This window comes from Podarcis melisellensis (genome assembly GCF_964234715.1).
Source record: "Podarcis melisellensis genome assembly, chromosome: 13".
Classification (NCBI taxonomy): domain Eukaryota; kingdom Metazoa; phylum Chordata; class Lepidosauria; order Squamata; family Lacertidae; genus Podarcis; species Podarcis melisellensis.
The window spans coordinates 41,292,306-41,313,657 of NC_138545.1; positions in this window are offsets into that span (position 1 = coordinate 41,292,306).

Sequence of the window (21,352 nt, forward strand, 5' to 3'; positions counted from 1 at the left end):
TTTGCAAAAGTTCTTTGGAATCCGAACATCCTCCGTGGCTTCCGATTGAGTGCAGGACGCTCCTGCAGCCAATCGGAAGCCATGCCTTGGTTGTCAAAAGTTTTTGGAAGTCGAACAGACTTCCGGAACGGATTCCGTTCAATAGCCAAGGTACGACTGTACTCGTAAACCAAAGCCATCCTGACAACCAAGCATCATATAAATAGATGATTATAATAGCAAGTGTGTGGTCACAGCAAACTAGAGCCACAGTTGCGAGGCCTTCTTCCTCAGGAGTAAATCCTGCTGTGTTCAACGGCGCATATTCCTTCAGGACTGCAGCCTAATTTCTTGATGGATTACTGTAGCACACTGGGAAACAAAGGACAGCTCGAGGGACTTGTGACAGCCTTGCTCAGAAGCTCAGTGAGATGTGACTTTAGGGCTTTGCCAAATACAGAAGTGGAAAGGAGGAGGACTGTGACCTCTGACCTTTTAGGCTGGGTCCTGGTGAACTCAGTGTCTTGCTGGCCCTTTCCTGGTGAATAGTAAGAGAGGAATGGGTGGGGAAACAAAGGGGTTATTGGGGCACTGTGAAATACAGTCGTACCTCCGCTTACGTATCCCTCTGGATACGTAAACTTCGGGATGCGAACACGGCTGTGCGCGCATGCGCAGAAGCGCTCCTCCAGTTGTGAATTCCTCGGGATGTGGCCAAACCTCCGAAACGGATCCCATTTGCAACCGGAGGTAAAGGTAAAGGGACCCTTGACCATTAGGTCCAGTTGTGGCCGACTCTGGGGTTGCGGTGCTCATCTCGCTTTATTGGCCGAGGGAGCCAGCCTACAGCTTCCGGGTCATGTGGCCAGCATGACTAAGCCGCTTCTGGCGAACCAGAGCAGCGCATGGAAACACCGTTTATCTTCCTGCCGGAGCGGTACCTATTTATCTACTTGCACTTTGACATGCTTTCGAACTGCTAGGTTGGCAGGAGAAAGGACCGAGGAACGGGAGCTCACACTGTCGTGGGGATTCGAACTGCCGACCTTCAGATCGGCAAGTCCTAGGCTCTGTGGTTTAACCCACAGCACCACCCACGTCCCGAGGTACCACTGTATTATTATTGGATGACAAATGCCACTATATTCTGCTTTGGTCAGACCACACCTGGAATATTGTGTCCGGTTCTGGGCATCCCCATTGAAGAAGGCTTTTGACAAGATGGAACATTTGCAGAGGAGGGCAGTCAAGATGATTAAGGGTCTGGAAACCAAGTCTTATGGGGGATGGTTGAGGGAATTGGGCATGTTTAGCCTGGAAAAGAAGAGACTGAGAGGAGATGATAGCCATCTTCAAACATCTAAAGAGCTGTCACATGGAGGATGGAGCAAGCTTGTTTTCTCCAGAGGCGGAGAGGCCCCCAAACCAACAGCTTTGAAGTTACAAGGAAGGAGATTCCAACTAAACATCAGGAAGAACTTTCTGACAGTAAGAGCTGTTCGACTGTGGAACAACAGGCTCCCTCGGAAGATGGTGCACTCTCCTTCCTTGGAGGTTTTTAAGCAGAGGTTGGGTGGCCACCTGCCCTGGATGATCTAGTTGAGATTCCTGCATTGCGAGGGGTTAGACTAGATGATTCTTGAGGTCCCTTCCAACTCTGCTATGAGTGGCCTGCCTCCACTTTTGGAGGCAGTACGTGTCTGAATACCAGCGGCTGGGAACTGCAGGTGGTTATGCTCAGGTCCTGCACGAGAGGCTTCCCATAAGCATCTGTCTGGTTGGCTACTGTGAGACCAGGATGCTTGGCTTGGTGGGCCGCTGCTGTGACCCAGCAGGTCTCTTCATACACTCAAATCGCCCAAATTCGTGATTTACTTATGGGAAGTAAAGGTACCCCTGCCCTTGTGGGCCAGTCGTGTCCGACTAGGGTTGTGCGTTCATCTCACTTAAGAGGCCGGGGGCCAGCGCTGTCCGGAGACACTTCCAGGTCACGTGGCCAGCGTGACGAAGCTGCTCTGGCGAGCCGGCACCAGCGCAGCACACAGAAACGCCGTTTACCTTCCCGCTATAAAGCGGTACCTATTTATCTACTTGTGCTTAGGGGTGCTTTCGAACTGCTAGGTGGGCAGGAGCTGGGTCCGAAAGACGGGAGCTCACCCCGCCGCAGGGATTCGAACCGCTGACCATGCGATCGGCAAGTCCTAGGCACTGCGGTTTTACCCACAGCGCCACCCGTGTCCCTGTCTTATGGGAAAGGAATCCCTTAAACCGGCCTTCAAAAGACGTGTTTTTAGAAAGCCAAGCCATCTGACGCGAGGGGAACGTCGGGCCTGAGAGAGCCCCGCAATCCAATCTGCACATTGTCCTGAGCACAGCCAGCAGTTCAAATCGCACCGGGTTCCTGACGCGAACTCATCTGACAGCCCGTCGTCCATCTTTGGCTAGCCCCAGGAGCGGTTAAAAGATCTGTATCTGAACATTCTCCCTCTGGGGAGATGTTACCCAGCCCCCTTCCCAACACACTCCTGCCACGCTTCCTGACCTAGTTTAGAATAGAGCTTGTCTTGTCAAGAAAACTGGCCGCAGATGGGGCCTGGCTTGGCATTCTTAGAGGCAGAAAGATTATAATTAAAACTCCCAAACTCCCTTTGAGTAGGTGCCTCTCATTAGGAAGTGATGGGAAGCAGAAAGTCCAATTTCGTATCCGCTCACTAAAGCGACGGGCATATTTTTATCCCCCCTCCCCCCGATAATTTTCCACCTTTGATCTCATCTTGCATAGGTGCTGTGGAGCAAAGCATATTCAGGGGAGATTTAGCTGAGATTCTTGCCGGTCACCCCAAAGACCTTCTTCCCCTTCCCAGCCCTCATTCTTAATATGCTCCCGCTCTTCTTCTTCACTCGCCTCGCTCAAGTGCAAAGCCGTCACCTCAGAGATAACAAGCCTGGTGAAGCAGAAGAGAGGGACGCCTGTCTCGGTTCAGGCCTCCACCTACCTGTTCGCAGTCTGGAAGCGTTGCAGGGATGCAATTAAACACCACACAGCTCTGTGTGGTCGAGCAAGGAGAGGGGGAGGGAGGGAGACCTGTTTGTGCTCTGGAGAAGTCTGATTTATTAGTGAAACGCAGGTGTGAGCTCTGGTTTGGTGCTTCGTTCCCTCTGTGAAATTGATTGATTCCCCCCACCCCCAATAAAAGGGTGGACATGGTATAAACTGGGGAGGCCTGTTTTTAAACCCTTGCTCAGCCATGAACCTCCCCAGGAGACCTCGGACCCTTAGTTATCTCTCTGCCTAATATTATCACCTCACAAGGTTGTTATGAGGATAAAATGGTTTGACCATGGGCACAGTCAGGATTTATGTTAGAGGGGGGCAGGACACCATCCTCTGTCTGGCTGTGTCTAGCAGATTTGGAATAATAATAATAATTTATTATTTATACCCTGCCCATCTGGCGCAGTTTCTCCAGCCACTCTGGGCGGCTCCCAATCGAGTGTTAAAAACAATACAGCACCAAACATTAAAAACTTCCCTAAACGGGGCTGCCTTCAGATGTCTTCAAAAAGTCAGGTAGTTGTTTATTTCCTTGACATCTGATGGGAGGGCGTTCCACAGAGCAGGCGCCACTACTGAGAAGGCCCTCTGCCTAGGTTCCCTGCAACCTCACTTCTTGCAATGAGGGAACTGCCAGAAGGCTCTCGGTGCTGGATCTCAGTGTCCAGACTGAACGATGGGGGTGGAGATGTTCCTTTAGGTATACTGGACCGAGGCCATTTAAGGCTTTAAAGGTCAGCACCAACACTTTGAATTGTGCTCGGAAATGTACTGGGAGCCAATGAAGATCCTTTAGGGCCAGTGTTATATGGTCCCGGTGGCCACTCCCAGTCACTAGTCTAGCTGCCACATTCTGGATTAGTTGTAGTTTCCAAGTGACCTTCAAAGGTAGCGCCACGTAGAGTGCATTGCAGTAGTCCAAGCGGGAGATAACCAGAGCATGCACCACTCTGGAGAGACAGTCTGCGGGCAGGTAGGGTCTCAACCTGCGTACCAGATGGAGCTGGTAGACAGCTGCCCAGGACACAAAACTGACCTGCGCCTCCATGGACAGCTGTGAGTCCAAAATGACTCCCAGGCTGTGTTCCTGGTCCTTCAGGGGCACAGTTACCCCATTCAACAACAGTTGTTTTAAATTGCTTTCTTTTGACTCCCAAGTGCTCAGAAAAATCTGTCAAAATCTTTCTACAATTTCTACTTTTAGTTAAGTATTTTTATTTATTTACTGGACTTCTTGGAGGGGGGGAGCTGCTCTCCTGGCTACACCCATGGGTTTGATGCATGTACACTGACCCATACACAGCTCTGAGCTGCTAGGAGGGAAGGCAGTGTGGAAGGATGGTAGATTGTAAATTGGTAGCTTGGTTGCATGGCTTGTAGGCTATGCCTCTGCTGGTCCCCTGGAACGGATGGCAGGTACATCTGAATATAGGGATGCGGGTGGCACTGTGGTCTAAACCACTGAGCCTCTTGGGCTTGCCAATCAGAAGGTCGGCAGTTTGAATCCCTGCAACAGGGTGAGCTCCCGTTGCTCTGTTCCAGCTCCTGCCAACCTAGCAGTTCGAAAGCACACCAGTGCAAGTAGATAAATAGGTACCACTGCGGCGGGAAGGGAAACAGCATTTCTGTGCACTCTGGTTTCCGTCACAGTGTCCCGTTGCACCAGAAGCGGTTTAGCCATGCTGGCCACATGACCCGGAAAGCTGTCTGTGGACAAACGCCGGCTCCCCTCGGCCTGAAAGTGAGATGAGCATTGCAACCCCATAGTCGCCTTTGACCAGACTTAACCATCCGGGGGTCCTTCACCCTTTTACCTTGTATCTGAATGTGCCAAGACATCTGAGCTGAGGAAGAGCCAATGGCCCATCTAAACCAGCATCATGTTCTCACAGCGGCCAGCCAGATGCCTGAGATAAATGCTCAAGCAAGACTCCTGCACAATAGCACGCTCCGCTCCTCCAATTGCCAGCCCCTGGGATTCAGAAGACCATGGAGGCAGAGCACAGCCATCCCAGTGAGTAACCATGGGCAGGTTTATCCTCCACGAATCTGTCCAATCCTCTTTTAGAGAGCCAGGTGTAGTGGTTAAGAGTGGTAGACTCATAATCTGGTGAACCGGGGTCGCTTCCCCGCTCCTCCACCTGCAGCTGCTGGGTGACCTTGGGCCAGTCACACTTCTTTGAAGTCTCTCAGCCCCACTCACCTCACAGAGTGTTTGTTGTGGGGGAGGAAGGGAAAGGAGAATGTGAGCCACTTTGAGACTCCTTCGGGTAGTGATAAAGCGGGATATCAAATCCAAACTCTTCTTCTTCTTCTTCTTTAGACCCATCCAAGTTGGTGATCCTCCCTGCCTCCTGTGGGAGTGAGTTCCATGGTTTAACTATGCACTGCATGCTCCCAACAGCTGTTTGGGCAAAGGGCTTCCTCTGGCATCCAAGGATGACAGCTACATTTGCTTACTAATGTTCCAAATTAAGGAAGGGAGCTTCTGAGTTACACAGAGTTTCTCTTCAAGCCTAGGAGCGCTTCATCCCGGGTGGTTGCTGTTGGGGGAATGAGTGGGTTGTGCCAACCAGTTGTGCCTGACATTGTGCCTATACGGCCTAGGACCCTCGTACCTATGGGACCGCCTCTCCTGGTATGTCCCACAGAGAAATTTACAGTCTGCAAATAAAAACATCCTGAAGATCCCAGGCCACAGAGAGGTTAGGCTGGTCTCAACTAGAGCCAGGGCTTTCTCGGCCGCGGCTCCAATCTGGTCGAACGCTCTGTCTCAAGAGACTAGGGCCCTGCGGGACCTGACATCTTTCCGCAGGGCCTGCAAGACAGAGCTGTTCCACCAGGCCTGGTGTTGTTATGAAATGCTATTTTATTTAGTTCAGTGGTTTTTTGTTTTCGTTTTTTGAATAATTTTTATTTGGTTTTGCAAAACAAAAAATTATAACAATACCAACTACGTAGCCTTCTGCTGTTCTGCTGAGATTTATCAGAATCTCCCTCACTTCCCACCAGCCCCTCTGTGGGTCCAAATATCAGCATCTTCGACTACATATTATTTCATAATCCATATACAGTGGTACCTCAGGTTACATATGCTTCAGGTTACATACGCTTCAGGTTACAGACTCTGCTTACCCAGAAATAGTGCTTCAGGTTAAGAACTTTGCTTCAGGATGAGAACAGAAATCGTGCTCTGGCGGTGCGGCGGCGGCAGGAGGCCCCATTAGCTAAAGTGGTGCTTCAGGTTAAGAACAGTTTCAGGTTAAGAACGGACCTCCAGAACAAATTAAGTACTTAACCTGAGGTACCACTGTATATTATAACTCTCCATATTATCCATAGTATTTGTTACGTTACAAGTGTTATTAAAATCATGGTAATGTTTTTATCTGCTTACAGTGGTCTCCTAAATAAATTGTGAATGTTTCCCGTTCTTTCTTAAAGTTTTTGTCTTCTTGGTTCCTTAGCTTTCCGAAAAATATGGAACTCTGCACGAATTTGCATGTCATCTTTGCGCAGGGGCCATGCTAATCTTCTCTGTATCATTCCAATTTTAGTATTTCGGTGGTTCTTAACAGTGGTTATACTAAGGACTGTTGTGGTTTGCTGCTTCTTTGTGGGCAATCCCAGCACCGGGTGTTTCTTCCATGTTATTAAATCAGCTATGTAATTTGTCCTCTGTGGCTGCAGTGTGTGTTCACTTGGAGGAAGATTGTGCATGAAGGCTTTCTTTGACGTTTCTGCTTCAGCCATTCGGACAGCAGCTTTTCAGTTTAAACAAAGCACAAGTTCCCTCTTTTTGATGGGGAAATTGCATGGAAGAGAAACTTTAAGGAAGCACAGTGGTACCTCAGGTTACATACGCTTCAGGTTACAGACTCCGCTAACCCGGAAATATTACCTCGGGTTAAGAATTTTGCTTCAGGATGAGAACAGAAATCGTGCTCTGGCGGCATGGCAGCAGCAGGAGGCCCCATTAGCTAAAGTGGTGCTTCAGGTTAAGAACAGTTTCAGGTTAAGAACAGACCTCCGGAACGAATTAAGTACTTAACCTGAGGTACCACTGCATTTGGCTCTTCACCCCTGCCAGGGACTTATCGGTGTCTCTGGACCATGGTTTAAGTCTTGCCGCTTTAGAGTTTATTCTTTAGTTGCCGTGATCTTAGGGCTGAACAGTAGTTTTCCCTGGTATTCCCTGTTAGTAAAGTTAGTTCTCTTGCATCCAACATCTCTCTGCCTGGCAACTCAGGTTTAGCATGGTTTATCATGATTTGCAAAGGAGTTGAGGTGTAAGGGACGTGGGTGGCGCTGTGGGTTAAACCTCAGTGTCTAGGGCTTGCCGATCGCATGGTCGGCGGTTCAAATCCCCACGGCGGGGTGAGCTCCCGTTTTTCGGTCCCAGCTCCTGCCCACCCAGCAGTTCGAAAGCACCCCTAAGTGCAAGTAGATAAATAGGTAGCGCTTTATAGCGGGAAGGTAAACAGCGTTTCCATGTGCTGCGCTGGTGCTGGCTCGCCAGAGCAGCTTCGTCATGCTGGCCACGTGACCCGGAAGTGTCTCCGGACAGCGCTGGCCCACGGCCTCTTAAGTGAGATGGGCGCACAACCCTAGAGTCGGACACGACTGGCCCGTACGGGCAGAGGTACCTTTACCTTTAGAGGTGTTGCAAAGAGCCGCTGTTGCAGTCGAGCCGCTGTGCAACGTGTAATTTGCACTTAAACATTACAAAATGGTTTGCTTTGGTCCAGCGAGCTCTGGCGCCGCAAAATTTATTTTAATAGCTGATAGCATTGTTAGAAGGAATCTCAGAGTATGTGGGCACTGACCAGACCAAAAAGCGAAAGCAGGAACCTTTCATTTAGTGCAGGCTAGTTGGCAGGTTTGCAAAATATCCTTGCGGTGGAGACTTTGGTTATGGTAAGGAGAGGCTGGCTGGTGACTGAGTGAAGTGAATCGTGAAGCACGTCAGCCCCCAATAGGCATGGCTCTGGAGTGGAACTAATTCCTTCGCAATGCCCATTTGATCAACGGAGGCAATTAAGTACCCTGGCGACAGCCGAAATCAGTAAACAGATTGATGTGAGTCTTTTCTTCTTTCCAAATGAGGCAAGGAGCAATCAAAGCGCTCCAAGAGGCAGGTAAGGTTGCATCTGATGGCCTGGGGAGGGCTGATAATTGGAGAGAGGGTGCTCTCTCCCCCCCCATGTTCTCCCTCTGGTGAGCTTTCTGACGCTACTTAGAGAGGCAGAGGACCGCATTGCATGGGTGTTCATCCTTGCTCAACATCACTTTCATGCCCAGGTAGCAGACCATGGAAAGCCACCGGCACTCAGAGCAGACATTTCTGGTTGGATTGACTGTTGGTCTCTGCCTTGGTAGCATGGCACCTTCATAATGCTTTGGTGTAATTGTTGTTGTTTAGTCGTTTAGTCGTGTCCGACTCTTCGTGACCCCATGGACCAGAGCACGCCAGGCACTCCTGTCTTCCACTGCCTCCCGCAGCTTGGTCAAACTCATGCTGGTAGCTTCGAGAACACTGTCCAGCCATCTCGTCCTCTGTCGTCCCCTTCTCCTTGTGCCCTCAATTTTTCCCAACATCAGGATCTTTTCCAGAGAGTCTTCTCTTCTCATGCGGTGGCCAAAGTATTGGAGCCTCAGATTCAGGATCTGTCCTTCCAGTGAGCACTCGGGGCTGATTTCCTTCAGAATGGAGGGGTTTGATCTTCTTGCAGTCCATGGGACTCTCCAGAGTCTCCTCCAGCACCAAAATTCAAAAGCATCAATTCTTTGTCGATCAGCCTTCTTTAGGTGCAATAGGAAATAACACAAAAAGTTGCACTTCCCATAAGGCAGGGATGGGGATCCTGCAGAGGGCATTAAACATGGGCAAACAATTCAGCAAATATATTCTTCTTCTTCTTACGCGATCACTCGTAGCCGACTAAGATTGTCTTCCATAAACACAATTTTAACAATGAGTCCATAAGTGACTGTGGAGGCCAATTCTGAATCCACACATCCTTCCACAGTGGGGACACAGGTTTCCAGGCAGGAGTTGATCACGGTGAGGGTTTGCTAAGCATGCCTTCCTCTTAGCACGTTTCTCCCTTTCATCCTGAGTTTGAGTGTCTTCAAAGTCCATGACACCTTTGGTAAAGGCTGTTCTCCCATTGGAGCTCTCGCAGGCCAGTGTTTCCCACTTCTGGGTGTTTATACTACATTTTTAAAGATTTGTCTTGAGAGAGCCTTTTGTTGACCACCGGCATGACACTTTCCATTTTTAAGTTCGGAATAGAGTAGTTGCTTTGGAAGACAGCAAACATCACACTTGACAGGGCCCTTATTCTGTGTTTTTTAAAGTATGAATCCTTACCAAAGCAATCTGTCAACCACAGAATCCCAGGACATAGTCAGAAGGGAGATGAAGCGACCACCTTGCCGAAGTTACAGAGGTCTGACCATAACCTGGATGAGGCCACAGGTATGCTGCTTTCAGTTTCATGGTGAAAGAAAGGCGAGATCTAAATGTAATAAATGAATAAACGAATCCCGGGGAAGGGGTGGAGGAGACATTCAATTCTGTTCCCGCTCTGATACAAGATGCGAAATGGAACAGAGCCATCCTTCAAAATCCGCACTTCTCCAGTTCTCCAGCTGAGTAGCGTGAACGACAATGCAACAGACCACTGCAAAGTGTGCATATAAATAAATCCACTGGTGAAAATAACATACAAAAACACGTTGTATTGGGGGGATTGCTTTGCACAAGGATGCCCCCCCAATCATTCAGTTTGTACAAACTTGACACACACACACACTCTCACACACGACATACACTATGCTTCTGTTATAAATTCATAGAAAATCAACCATACATTGGATCTGCACCATTCCACTTTTATTTTACTCCATGAAGGAAGGACTACAAAATGGGGAAGGTTTGATACAGGCCAGCCATAATCCCTTGAGCATACCAGCACATACACAGGAGGCCCTGCCCAGTTGCTATGTCAACCCTGATGGTCCTAGACATCAAGATCACAGAGACCATCAAGATCACAGAGGACTTGCATATGGGAGTGGATTCAGCACAGACTGGAACAAAGGACAATAATCAAATCTTCCCTCTGGGGGCAGGAAACTGCCAACTCCCTTTTGTCCTCTGGAAATGACTCGTGGGGAGGGGGAGAGGAGGAACCAGTCAGGTGACAAGATACTCAGGTTACCTCCACAACTCCTCCCTCAACCCCTCCTTTTTGTGATGTGTCAATGAAGTAGTCGTGATGTAGTTCTAGGGGTGTAGTTTGGGGGATTAGTAACTAATAAAAGTCGGGGTCTTCTTTTGTTCTGTGCTTCCATTTTGTTTCACCTGGTGGCAGGTTGGAGTCCTGTCGCGACAGTCTTCAATAAAGACCAAACCTACTGGATGCTGTTTTGCTCTGGTATTCCTGGCCGGTGTCCTTGTTTCTTTGTCCAAGGGAACCCTCGGATTTCTCCGTTAACAATGCATATGGTGAAAATGCTTAGACTTGTGTGTATTGGGAAAAGCTCCTGCTGAAATGCTGATGAATTTTCATTAGGACTTTTCGCCCCCCCCCCCCATGCAAACTGATATGGAAATGTGGAGGACTGAAGTCAAGACCTGAGAAATGAGAGAAACCCAGTTTGACATGTTCAGCTATCGCTGGTTCCAGGGCAGATTCTCAGTAATGCAGAGCGCAGAGACCAGACCTGCCGGGCCTAAGCATTGCTCTGTGTGACTTGCATGTTGCTGGGGAAGATCAGGAGTGGTGGGCAAAGCAGCCTTTCATGGAAGCCCGTCTGCCATTACTGATCTTGTCACGGAGGAGTGCCCGGTAATTCTGGGACGCAGTTTGAAAACTGCTGGGCTAAGCCAAATAGACCAAGCCCTTGCTCCTGAATTTTAATCTGCATTCCTGCAGAATAACTGTGAAAGCTTGTGGGTGTGGGACAGGGCAACATACGTACATCATGTTATAGAGTAACTAATGCGGGGGTAGGTAACCTAAGGCCCGGGGGCCGTATCTGGCCCAATTGCCTTCTCAATCCGGCCCACAGACGGTCCGGGAATCAGTGTGTTTTTACATGAGTAGAATGTGTCCTTTTATTTAAAATGCATCTCTGGGTTATTTGTGGAGCCTGCCTGGTGTTTTTACATGAGTAGAATGTGTCCTTTTATTTAAAATGCATCTCTGGGTTATTTGTGGGGCATAGGAATTGGTTCATCCCCCCCCCCAAAAAAAAATAATATAGTCCGACCCACCACATGGTCTGAGGGATGGTGGACTGGCCCACAGCTGAAAAAGTTTGCTGACCCCTGAACTAATGCATTGTGTCACAATTCTTCCTAGGCTAGAATTGATTTCATGCTTGCGTGTGATGGCTTCTCTCCATTTCTCATCGTTCTTATCTTAAATGCAGTTGGGCCCTAATCCTGCATCAATTTGCAATTAAACAAAATCTGCAGGAAAATGTATGTGCATTTGTGTGCGAATTTATTCCACTATACACATCATTGCATGCAATCGTGCCTAACGTGGACATTTTCGCATGCTGTTTTCCCACATAAAATACAGTTTGGTATGCTATTTTCCTTTTTTAAAAAGTGTACTTTCCCTTAATATATGTGTTTTTGGGTTGGATAACTGCTGTGCAAAATTCAGAGAGCTGAAAATTCCAAAATAAATTTGTGTTTTGGTTTACGTACAGGTTTGGGAAGTGTGATTCGATGGGCTCACGTGAAAATGTGAACCAAACACATTTTACCTCCATTCATCATTTCTGGGCATAGCAGCAAAGCATATAAGCCACAAGGCTAGCAATCCCGGGTTCAAATCTTCCCACCTAGCCTGGGAATGCACAAAATAGCCTGTCTGAAGCAAGTCGTCGTCTCTTCTTCTCAATCCTACCCCTGCCATTTGCAACATGGGGATAATTCTGATAGCAGCCTACTCGATTCGTTGGAAGGATTGCAGCAGAGCAATCTGGAGTGTGCTGTTTCATTTGTTTGCTATTATTTGTTAGCTCCGAGTGCCTCTTTTTAGACAGCATATGCATGTTTGAATTAAAATACAGAGAACTGTAACTGCTAATTAGCATGATGCTTTAACAGCATAGAGAACCCATCTCCCTTTCCTGACATCATTTCTCAAGCTTTTTTTCCCTTTCTTTTTTTGTATCTATCCTCCCCACTGGGTCAGAGGTTAGTTGGCAGCCCTTGGTAGACTCTCTTCTTGGAATAAGGGTCAAGTCACAGCCGCCCAGAGTTCTGATCTGCAGTCAAGCCTTTCCCCAAAAGGCACTTTGATCCAGAGCAGAGCAGGTGAAATGTTCAATACTGACGACTCTTGGCTGCCACCTAGCGCTCGTCTGAAGATTCTGCTCTTAATTCCATGCCTTTCCATCCAGGGCAGTAAATAGTGTAACGGCCAAATAACCCAGCTGATATTTTGCTTTTTGGACCAATTACTAGAAAGGGGGATGGGACCCGGGTGGCGCTGTGGGTTAAACCACAGAGCCTAGGACTTGCCGATCAGAAGGTTGGTGGTTCGAATCCCCGCAACAGGGTGAGCTCCCGTTTCTCAGTCCCTGCTCCTGCCAACCTAGCAGATCAAAAGCCCATCAAAGAGCAAGTAGATAAATAGGTACCGCTCTGGTGGGAAGGTAAACGGCGTTTCCGTGCGCTGCTTTGGTTCGCCAGAAGCGGCTTCGTCATGCTGGCCACATGACCCGGAAGCTGTACGCCGGCTCCCTCGGCCAGTAAAGCAAGATGAGCATCGCAACCACAGAGTCAGTCACGACTGGACATAATGGTCAGGGGTCCCTTTACCTTTACTAGAAAGTGGGGGGATGAGCATATTTTTTAAAAAGCCCAAAACGTTTCTGTTGGGGATTATAGGGGCAGAAATTGCCTGCCCGCTCTCCCCAAAAATGTTAAAGTTGTTTATGTATGTAACAACAGTAGCTAGGATTCTATATGTGCTTAAATGGAAAGAAGAAGAAGTTCCAACCAAAGAACAGACAAGTAAGATAATGGAATATGCAGAACTGGCAAAATTAACAGCAAAATTAAGTGAATCTAACGATTATTCCTTTACAGAAGAATGGATGCCTTTTTCGGACTATTTAAAGAAATCTTATAGTATGATGAACTCGCAAGCATGATTTGAGCTATGAGCAGCAGAAGTAATTAGATTATAATATTGTGGTTATTATTTGATAGATGTGAGACATTAACGCTGTATACAGTATAAGGTTGCAGGGAGAGGAGAGGGGTATGTGGTAAAGTTTTATTCTTTAACTTAGGGCTGCCATACGTCCAAAACTTCCCAGACATTGCCTGGATTCATCCATTTAAAATGTCGTCCAGATGGAATTTTCAAAAATTGGTTAAAATGTCAGGGAAACCCCAGGTGTATGGCAGCCCATATTGGAAGTGTTGCTTTTTTACTAAACTTCCTAAAAAATAGGGGGTAGTGGTATTGTTGTTTTTTAGATTTGCCAAAGAAGCTCAATAAATTTGTGTCCAGATTTTCACTTTTTGAAATATGGCAGCCCTAGCAGGGGTCAGCAGACTTTTTCAGCAGGGAGCCGATCCACTGTCCCTCAGACCTTGTGGGGGGGCCGGACTATATTTTGAAGGAAAAAATGAATGAATTCCTATGCCCTACAAATAACCCAGAGATGCATTTTACATAAAAGGACACATTTTACTCATGTAAAAACACACTGATTCTCGGACCGTCTGCAGGCCGGATTTAGAAGGCAATTGGGCCACATCCGGCCCCCGGGCCTTAATTTGCCTACCCATGCCTAACAGTGTACCTGTGGGGGTTTTGTGTCAGCGTCACTCAGGTAGGTTCTCTTTCTATTCATTTACAGTGGTACCTCAGGTTAAGAACTAAATTCATTCCGGAGGTCCGTTCTTAACCTAAAACTGTTCTTAACCTGAAGCACCACTTTAGCTAATGGGGCCTCTCACTGCCGCTGTACGATTTCTGTTCTCATCCTGAAGCAAAGTTCTTAACCCGAGGTGCTACTTCTGGGTTCATTTTCATTTGCAACTGAGAGAGGTTGGGGGGCCCAGGGCATGCTTGGTTTTCTTCAGTTGGCTGTGGTGAGATTTGTTTGCATGTGTGACGTGGGGAAGGGATTGTTGGGTCAAGTTAACCATATTGACTCGTATGCTGTCGGTGGGTTCTTGTTGTTGTCTTGCAAGTATTTCTATTTATCTTAGCATATTTAGCTAAATAGTCTTTGAATTTCATCCATTCCTCCTGGTACTTCTCCTTCTGGTCGCAGACTCTTCCGGTCAGGTCGGCTAGCTCCCAAAAGTACATCATCTTCATCTGCCATTCCTCCACTGTTGGGACTTCTTGTGTTTTCCATTTCTTAGCTAACAAAATCCTAGCAGTTGTTGTGGCATACAAAAACAATCTAACATCTTTCTTGGGCAATTCCAGACCTATTATTCCAAGAAGGAAGGCCTCTGGTTTCTTAATAAATGTATATTTCAACATTTTTTTCCAATTCATTATAAATCTTCTCCCAGAAGTCTTTCACCTTGGGGCAGGTCCACCACATATGATAAACGGTACCTTCTTTTTCCTTACATTTCCAACATAGATTATCACTATTGTGATAAATCTTTGCTAATTTTATAGGAGTTAAGTACCATGGGTTCTTGTTGTCTTGTTGGGCTGTGTATGCAATGCAGGCAAGCCGTACCGGTAGGAAACAGCCGTACTAGAAAAGCTAACCAACAGACTGAAACTATAAAACCAAGCAGCAGATTAATCAACCAACGCTTTAGTTGATTAACCAGCAAGGAGTGAATTTGAATCGGTCTGGCAGAAAATAAAGGGCAACTGTGCCTGAGCAGGTATTTTAAGCTATTTTGGAGACAGTGTATTTCTGCCACAGGGACTGGCAATGTTAAAAGAGCCTTTTCATCGAACGATGAGGGGCGGTTCTTTGCTAAATCCTCTTCCATTAGTTCAAGCACTTGTACCGAAGTGCTGGCAACGGTAAAAAATCTGTTTAATGGATTGAACATATTAAGGGCAATTAAATTTGATTGATTGAATGGAAGGTATTAAAGGCAGGAAAACGATCCTTGGTTGGTTTCTATAAATTAGTTGGAGATGGTTCTTCTTTCACAAATCCAGGGGGGGCTCTCTATTCTCTTGGTAGCGCAACCAACTTCCAAAGCCCCACCTCCATATCTGGCACCTTCTCTGAGCCCCCCACCAGCTCTGCCGCCCAAGAGGGTACGGAAAAGAGGCCATTCCCTGCGTCATTTTGGCTGGGAATAAAGAAAGCCTTGTGCTCTCCCTGCATCCTCATTAGTCCTTCGGATTCCCTTCAGCTGATTCTGATGTCATGGCGACCCCCCAGGCTCCCTGGCTGGGCTGCTACTATACACTATGGGGCTAGCGTAGGACATGAGCTCCACGAGACTCAGCAGAGGGAGCGGCTGGCTGGCCCCAAGGAGAGCCCCCCTCCCGCCCCGGGTTCGAAATCCATCTGAACTCCATCCTGAGGAAGGCCCAGCCTCCGGGTCCAGCTTGGCGCTAGTCTTTTTGCCCAACGCTGGGTTAAGAGGCCTCTCAGGTCAACAGTTCAAATCTAGCCCCAGGTAGTTGCAAAGAAAAGCCTGTTCTTCATGGCTGGTTTTCAGGTTAAGCTAATTGGTCCCGGAGTGGCCATGGCAACGGTGAGACTGCCAGGATTAAAATGTTGAAAAACAGCGCTGTTCGTGTAGAAACGATGGGAAAGATGGACAGGCAGAGAGGCAGACAGAGAGATGTGACTGGTCACTTTGAATCAACACACAAGATTCAGCTCAGCTGCTGTCGACAGAGGGCTTGTCCACATTCCTGCTATGCCCTCCAACATTTCTCCGATGAAAATAGGGATGACCTATTCCTAATAATAATAATAATAATTTTATTATTTTTTTATACCCCACCCATCTGACTGGATTGTCCCAGACACTCTGGGCAGCTTGTAACATATATAAGAACAGAATAAAACATTTAAAAACTTCTCTATAGAGGGCTGCCTTCAGGTGTCTTCTAAAGGTTACTAATCTCCTTAGTTCAGGGGTTGCATAACTCCATACCCTCCAACATTTCTCTGATGAATATAGGGTCATCCTAAGGAAAAGCAGGACATTCCAGGATCAAATCATAAACCAAAACGGCTTCTGTAAATCCAGGATTGTCCCTGGAAAATAGGGACACTTGGAGGGTCTGTTCTACTTGTCTGTTTGCCCCATGCTTTCTAGATATGGGTCTAAGCTGTTTTGCCGTTACCCTTCTGCTTCCCCTTGGAAAACCCCTGGGTTCCCATCTAGCTATACAGTTCTGTGATTCCTTAAGTCTGGGGTGGGTAGCCTGTAGCCATCCCAACTGCAAGTCCTATCATCTCTGACCATTGGCCGTGCCAGCTGGGCAGATGGGAGTTGGGATCCAACAACTTCTTGAGGGTCGCAGGCTCCACATCCCTACTATAATGCGTCACATCCTGAATCCACCCACTTCCTAGCGCAGGTCCCTGTTTCCCCCCACTTGATGGCATCACCCATCCCAACTTCAGCTGTTTCCCTCAGTGCCTGCCCAAGACATTTTGCTGCCTGAGGGAAAGAACTCCCATATTTCAGGTATAGAAACCAGTTAGACTGGGAGTGAATCCTGCATCAACACCTTCTGCTGCATCAGATACTGTCCTCCAGAACATTGCTGCTGTTTCTCACTGATGCCCAAACACACCCGGCATCTACCACCCGAGGCAGCCCAGTGTCTCACTCTTCCTAATGGTAGAGCCGGTCCTTCTGTCATTTTAGGATCAAAAACAACCCAACCACAATTCCGATGCCCCACCCAATCCTTGTGATGACCAGTTTCCCTATGTTCCTAGTGCTCTCTGGGACTTAAGTCTCTCGTGTTCTCCTCACTCACCCCCCTCTTTTATTCAGCCAGTGCCCCTGCATACAAATCATCCCCGCACAATGATGCCTTCTCTGTAGCTCCCTCACCTTAAGCCAGGCTATGTAATGTTCCAGGATCCATGAATAGTCTTTGTGCTGTAGAAATGGAAGGGGTCATAAAGACACTGCCTTTTCCAGAAGACCTCCTGCGGCGGGTGAACGAGGTGGTCAAAGTTTTAATGAGTCCTGTAGCGCAGGCAGATCGTAAATCACCCCCTCCGCCCTGTCCCGACCATACGATCTCCCTGGGTAACTATTAGATCATAGGGAGGTCAAGCCAGCCTGATGGAGTCCTTGCAACTCAGCAGTGGCATAGCATGGTTTGCTGGTGCCTGGGGCGCACATGCATGCACTGGGGCAGGGGGTGTGGAGGGTGAACAGAGCCCACAGCACCAGCCCTCACTGCTGCTCCCACCAGAGTGACCCCCCCCAAAAGCCAAACAGGGGGGGAGCCCAGCCAGCCAATGCAGCCCTTGGGCGAATCCTCTTGATGCCTGCAAAGAGGAGTGCCAAACTTTGCCATGCTGGGGTTGCCCTTTGCCCACCTCCCTTTTCCCGTGCCCACTCACCGTCCAAGGAGCACACCAAAGGGGAGCGAGTAGTACTGTCTGGACAGCCATTCAGCGAGGGGGCTGGCAACACAGTGGTCAGGCCAGGCCAGGCCAGACTTGGGGGCCCAAAGACCCCTGACAGCAGGCAGGGAAGGATGGGGGGCCGGGCCCACCAGGATGTGCCTGGGCAGGATGGGGATCCCCACAGAAGCTTTGGGGCACCTGGTTCATGCCTCCTTAAAATTGTGCACTTGGGACCACCTGCCCCCCCCCAATGCTACGCCCTTGCAACTCAGTCTATCCTGGCAATGTAAGGAAAACTGTGTGGTTAGGAGATGACAGACAGACAGACAGACAGACAGACAGACAGACAGACAGACAGATATGGCAAAGGGTAAAGGGACCCCTGACCATTAGGTCCAGTCGTGGACGACTCTGGGGTTGTGGCGCTCATCTCACTTTATTGGCCAGGGGAACCGGCGTACAGCTTCCGGGTCATGTGGCCACCATGACTAAGCCGCTTCTGGCGAACCAGAGCAGCGCCCGGAAACGCCGTTTACCTTCCCCAACGAACTGTGGGTTCTGTAAACTCACAATAACTTCTGTGTGCAACTTGTTTTTTAATGACTTTTTCTTTAAATTTGCAAACTGATATATTTCTGCACACCAGACACTACCCCAAGTATACAGAAGCACCTTATTTTTGGGGTGGTCCTGTTTCATTTCCAAACTACTGTGAAGCTTGGTATTATTAGAGGGAATTGCTAACCCCTTTCTCTAGAACTGTAAGAGAAAAACCCGTTGTTCACTCAGTTTTTATGCAGATCATTGTAGTCCAGTGTTTTCTGTGTTCTTCTCCCGTTTTCCTTTGCCTTCAGAGCTTCCTGCTTACAAAATCAGACTGTTTCATTGATTCCTGTCGAGTTTGCCTGAGGTGTTACTGATCAATACCTCCTAATTGCACCTTGAATAGCCCATTCATATCAGTTTCTTTCCAACAAGAGATGAGTTTTACTTAGTTATTTCTTCCCATTTTTCTTCTTCATTTTTTAAAAGTGAAAGATCACCATTTCACAATATAAACATTAAAGAACTTAGAATAGAAAGGAATCATAAGAACAGGAACTGATGTCAAAGCGCAATGAAGAAGGGATAGAATAACAGAATCATAGGGTTGGGAGGGACCCCAAGGGTCATCTAGTCCAACCCCCTGCAATGCAGGAATCTCAACTAAAGCTTCCATGACAGATGGCCATCCTACCTCTTCTTAAAAACCTCCAAGGAAGGAGACCCCACAACCTCCCAAGAGAGTCCATTCCACTGTCAAACAGCTCTTACTGTCAGAAAGTTCTTCCTGACATGCATAACGCACACTAGTGTGATATCACTGCAGAGGCATCAAAAATTAGAATAGCAGATTTTGAGTATTTCCTACCAACTGTCCATGATCACAGCCACTGTCGACAGCTGTCCGTCTCCTTCCATCGGCCCGTGCTCTGACGTAAATCAGCGACCCGGGCTTCACAGCCAGGGCACACTATCAGCAGAGAGAACTGCCACACAGAATAGGCGTGAGGCTTGTGGAAGCATACTACAACTACAGATTTATTAAGCATAAATCAGGACAAAGAAACATGTCGTCTCTCTCTCATGTCATCTCAGAGAGAACGGGAAAAGCAAAAGCTATACACAACGGAGGTTCCCAGCATACTGTGCTAGAATGTAAAGAGACATGTGACACGTAACAATTCCACACATGTGTTCCTTAAGGTGGACTACCTTACTGGGTACTGGTGAAGAGAAAGTGCATTGTTATTGTGGCCCCTAGTGTGGATATTCACAATGCTGTGTGTGTGTGTGTGTGTGTGTGTGTGTGTGTGTGTGTGTTTTTTAAACATCTGGTTTGTGCACATTTCAGTATTTTTACAGCACAGAGAGAAATCTCACCATGGACAGCTGGATAACTTAGTGCAGATAACAATGCCAAGGCTGCAGGTTCAATCCCCGTATGGGATAGCTGTATTGCAGGGGGTTGGACAATGATGACCCTTGGAGTCCCTTCCAATTCTACAATTCTATGACTCGACCTTTCTCGCCCCTGTGGCTGCAAAGCTTAGCTTGAAAAAATGTGTAGAAAGTGCCTGGTGACATCTCAGAAGCTAGAGGGTAGTCTGAGCAGGACTTGTCATGGTCAAGGAGGAGAGGGTTAAGGTTCCCACTCTGCTTTTGACCCTAATTCAGATGCTGAACCAGATGTAATGGCTGGGCTTGCACTCCACGGCACGCTATGTCTAACCATGTTATTGTTGTTTAGTCGTGTCCGACTCTTCATGACCCCATGGACCAGAGCACGCCAGGCACTCCTGTCTTCCACTGCCTCCCGCAGTTTGGTCAAACTCATTCTGGTAGCTTCGAGATCACTGTCCAACCATCTTGTCCTCTGTTGTCCCCTTCTCCTTGTGCCCTCCATCTTTCCCAACATCAGGGTCTTTTCCAGGGAGTCTTCTCTTCTCATGAGGTGGCCAAAGTATTGGAGCCTCAGCTTCAGGATCTGTCCTTCCAGTGAGCACTCAGGGCTGATTTCCTTCAGAATGGATAGGTTTGATCTTCTTGCAGTCCATGGGACTCTCAAGTGTCTCCTCCAGCACTATGCCCAACTATGGCGTAGTGCAAATGGCTGGCACCCAAGGAGGAGATCCCTGCCCCTCCTCATGACTTGTAGAGGGAGATCTAATTATGCAGGCTAAACAAATTTATACAAATTTGCACCACTGGTTCATGTCGCAGAATCTTGCTGCTCTTGATGCAACGTTTGCATTCTGTGGGTGTAAAGATTTCTGACACACACACCCTCAAACATGATGCGAAACACACACACACCAAAAAAACCACTTCCAGCTGCCTCAAAGAAGCATCCTTGCGCATCTGAGTTATTCCTCCATTGCTGAGCCTCACCTGACGGACCAGTCTTGGACCATTGTACCTGGTGAAGCAGAGAGCAAGTGCAGGGGAGTTTCTCTTGCCCCCTAAAGTCGGCCTCTTTCTCTCTGCGGCTTAAGTCCCATTGTTTCCCAGAAGCAGACTGTGTTGTATGTGCTCTCCCTGTGGCGTGCCAGCTCCCCAGACATGCGGTATAAAGAAGGCTTCATTGCTATGCACAGGCGCCTCATTCCCCTCCTGCCATCCCTTTCACTGCCCCGAACTCCTGTCCAGCAGCCAAACAACAACCTTTTCATTCTGTTCCAATGGGCGACACGGATTAAAAGACTCGGGAGCTGGCAAGCAACTGCTTTGGCCTCTGTGCGCCAGGAGAGGGGACTTGGGCTGCAGCGGCCCAGGGACAAGGGGGATCCCGCTCATCCCAAGAGTTGTAGGGTTGTAAAACTCCGAGGGGACAGCACACCCGTCACCGTGGCGCTGGGGATGGGTTGACATGTGCGTGGGGCAGCCATGTCACGTTACGGATGGTGTACAAGGTTGGGCAAAGGCACAAGTGTCTATATGGCAGCAAGCCTGTGAGTGTGTGGGTGTGAACACCAGCAGGCATGGAACAGTATTTGCAGCATCCAAAAGGGCAGTTAGGGCTAAATGCTCTGATCTGAATGGTTTAAAACCGGATGGGGGGCACCTAAGGGTGAGGGAGACACTGATTCAGCTTGCAATTAAAAGCGAACTCGAACTCAAGTTCACTTTCTAAAACTCAGCCACCCTTTGCAACGCACACTCCTCGGAATTTTGTGGCACGTGGGACTACAA